The sequence below is a fragment of the Alternaria conjuncta genome, assembly GCF_024043145.1.
Source record: "Alternaria conjuncta strain BMP 0040 chromosome Unknown scaffold_76, whole genome shotgun sequence".
Taxonomy (NCBI): Eukaryota; Fungi; Ascomycota; class Dothideomycetes; order Pleosporales; family Pleosporaceae; genus Alternaria; species Alternaria conjuncta.
The window spans coordinates 1-3,622 of NW_026250165.1; the positions used below are offsets into that span (position 1 = coordinate 1).

A 3,622-nucleotide genomic window follows, 5' to 3' on the forward strand; every position below is an offset into this window, starting at 1 on the left:
CACTACTTGCTTGCATCTAACTAGAACTTGCTGACCCATTATACAAAAGGTACGCTCTCATATGTTTATTAAACTTACCTTGAGCTGCTTATAAGACTACTATTTACATACTTCCTTCACAGTACTATTCTCTATCGCTTGTATATTATATTAAGGCTTAGAGGAAGGTTCCCCTATATTCAAACAGATATATCCATTTTACTTTAAGCCTATATCTATTTTCATTCACACTACTAATAGAATCTCGTTTGATTTATTTTCCTGAAGCTAATAAGATACTTCAATTCACTTCGTTTTTTTTTATAGAAATTCTTCTACCCTTTTCCCTAATAAACGATAACTAAGCCATCATTTTTACGGTACTAATGGTTTAATATACAGCCTTTAATTATTCTATAATAGTCTCTTTATATACTAGCCATAAAGTTAATCCTTATAATCTATAATCTAAATATATAAGGTAATAACATTATGAAATAATACATTACATATCCAATACATTACTATATATTTTTATATAAAAGTGATTTAAAATCCCATTTCAGGTTATTATGATTCGAACATAACAATTCCTCAACCCAAATGAGGCGCCTAACCAACCTGGCTCTAACCTGTTTATACAATGTACTATTTAACTATAGATACTATCTTTATATTGTATAACAGATAATCTATTTATAAAAATACAAGATAATATCTTTATATTGTGGGATAGATAATCTATTTATAAAAATAAAAAAGAGAATCTATAAAGATATAACAGAGAATATCCGATTCGAACGGATGTGATCTTTCAATCAAATAAGTTTCAAGCTTATCACTTTAAACCACTCAGTCAATTCTCTTTTTTAGGCCCCCCCCTGAAAGAGGGGGGGTCCAAACCGTTTGTATTTGTTCTGTTTGTTTCTTTTTTTTTTTAACAGAAAAAAAAGAAACTATAAAAAAAAAGATATAATATATTGTTCATATTTCCCAGTTATTTCTTTTTTTTGCATATATCCTATGTAAAAAAAATTACAGCCCCTCTTTCTTCTTACTTTTTTTGTAGGATATATCCTATATACATCAAAAAGTTAAAAGAAACTGGAGGGCTAATTTTTTTTTTCTCAATGGTTTATTGCTTTAGTTTCTTTTTTTATAAAAAAAAATAAACAAACAGTTAAGCAAAAGAAAAAAAAAATAACCGCCAGCTTGCGGGGGGGGGGTAGTATAGGTGTGCACAATTCGCCTCCGGGGATTTTAATAAATGAAATAGCTTATAAATACTTAAAGTGCAGGTGCGCACAAGACTCGAACTTGTAAGAACATGTCCGTAGCATGTGGTTATACCAATTTAACTAACGCACCTTTTTGATTCCTCAACGAATTGAACGTCGATCACATCCTTATCAAGAATGCGCTTTACCTATTAAGCTAAGGAACCTTTATAACACATATAGTATATGAAAATTTAAAACAATGGAAAGATTACTTAAAAGTATTAAATAAAAGTATATAAGCTTATAAATTTTTTCATTATATTATAACAAGAGCATCCAGACTTGAACTGGAAATTTGAAGTTTGAAGCTTCCTATTTTACCAATTAAACTATACTCTTTTTTAAAATTATTAATAACACCTTATATAAAATTGAACTATCATTTTATATAAAATGATGTTTAAAATTAAACGATACTAATGTTAATAACCCGATTTTTGAAATTAACTAGACTATTTATTAATCCTTTAAAAGATTTGTTATTGTTTTCAATATAATTACCTAATGAAGACTTAACAAATATAAATATATTACATAAATACTACATTCAAAATAATGAAATTATTGTAATTATGTATAACGTATACTATCTGTCTAGATGTGTAAAAATTCTATCCTTTTAGCTGCGTAAAAACTTTATCCTTTTAGCTGCGTGAAAATTTTATCCGTTTAGATGTGTAAAAACTTTATCCGTTTAGATGTGTAAAACTTTATCCCTTCAGATGTGTATAAATATTATATCTATATTCGGAAAAGAGTGGATTTGAACCACCAGGTGTTAAACACAATATTTAGCAAATATCTCGCCTTACCTATAGCAACTTTTCCTTTTGCGGTGTGAATTGTATAAAATTTATAAAAAATTTTACTAGAATTGGAGTTAACTATGAAAGTTAAACCTATAACGGATGTTAACTATATAACTTAAAAGTTAAGTGTAGTATGGATGTTAACTATAAAACTGAAAAGTTAAGTGTAGAATGGCTTTTTATAAAGAATTTAACTTAGTAGATTGTAAAAGTTAAATAGAGAGTGGAAGAGTATGAAATTAAAAAATAAAAATAGAATTATAAAGTTCATTATAATAGAGTACGAGTCAGACCGGGCTTGAACCGATATCTACTTTCGTGACAAGAAAGTCCTCTACCATTAAGTTACTGACCCTATACGGCCAACCGAAGTCGAATCGGTACACATCGTTTGGAAGACGATTGGACTAACCATTATCCTATAGCCGTTTTTTTTTTGTTTTAATAAAATCCCCGGAGGCGAATTCTTTCTATTTATTACTATTGTTTAATGCATATTCCTATATAAAATGCTCTAACTTTTTAATCTTTTTTCCTCTTATTTTTTTTTCGACGCAATTTCGTGGAAATTGCTAGAAAAAAATTACGCAGCTTAAAAAAAAAATAAACAAACAGATGAAAACTCGTGAGATAAACCTGTATCTTTGTTTAGTTTCTTTTTTTTTTCATTTGAAAAAAAAAAAATAAACAAACAGAAACAATAGCAATAGGAACAATAGCAATAAACCTAAACCTAAGGATATTATATGCCTTATATTGAAATTTGGTTGGTAGTTAATCAACCTTACTTTTGAATTGTTTATTATATTTAATCTTACCCTGTAGTTAGTAAAGATTTGCAGCCTATAACCTCACAATGTTAACAGTATTAGGCATTAATACTTCATCTAACTATTTATTGCTTATATAGATTAACTTTCTCTAATTAGAAATACGATATTGCTTAATTAGATGGTATTACTTAAATAAATGAATGGTCTACCATTAACCTATAGCCGTGTATGTTTTTTAAGATCTAAGGGACTTGAACCCTTATGAGAATGATTAAAAGTCATACGCTTTACCATTAAGCTAAGATCTCTATAAATATATTTACTTACCATATATAAGTAATAAGAAATAAGTGATTCGAACACTTAACCTGCCGCGTGTAAAACGGATGCTCTACCAATTGAGCTAATTCCTTTTTTTTTTGTTTAAAAAGTTTCTTTTTTTTTAAGAAACAAAAAGGAAAGACGTACTATCATTATTATTTTTTTATTATTTTGCATTCGTTTGTGGCTTTAGAGTTATAACTATTGCCCCAACCATCGCTAGTAATAATATAATGGATGTAATTATTAATCATATTGAATAATTACCATACAGTATATTTCCTATACTTGTTATATGAGAAGTTTCTGCTAAATATCCATCTCATGACACAGATGTAACATTCGTTAAATTTTTTTTAATGCTAAAATGATAAAGTAAATTATTAGTCATAACCATATATGGTAAAACATTATTTACAAAATAATTAAAGAAACTACCTACTAATATAGCTAAAGGTAT

General features: G+C 27.7%; 5 non-coding genes across 5 annotated transcripts; all 5 read right to left on the reverse strand.

Moving 5' to 3' along the window:
• Positions 1 to 1,275: 1,275 nt before the first annotated feature.
• On the reverse strand, positions 1,276 to 1,347 carry J4E85_011745. Its single transcript has one exon. It is a non-coding gene; the product is annotated as a tRNA-Arg (tRNA).
• A 4-nt stretch (positions 1,348 to 1,351) lies between these two features.
• J4E85_011746 lies at positions 1,352 to 1,423 on the reverse strand. The gene has a single exon. It is a non-coding gene; the product is annotated as a tRNA-Ile (tRNA).
• A 928-nt stretch (positions 1,424 to 2,351) lies between these two features.
• J4E85_011747 lies at positions 2,352 to 2,423 on the reverse strand. The gene has a single exon. It is a non-coding gene; the product is annotated as a tRNA-Asp (tRNA).
• A 654-nt stretch (positions 2,424 to 3,077) lies between these two features.
• Positions 3,078 to 3,149, reverse strand: J4E85_011748. The gene has a single exon. It is a non-coding gene; the product is annotated as a tRNA-Lys (tRNA).
• A 32-nt stretch (positions 3,150 to 3,181) lies between these two features.
• Positions 3,182 to 3,254, reverse strand: J4E85_011749. Its single transcript has one exon. It is a non-coding gene; the product is annotated as a tRNA-Val (tRNA).
• Positions 3,255 to 3,622: the final 368 nt, after the last annotated feature.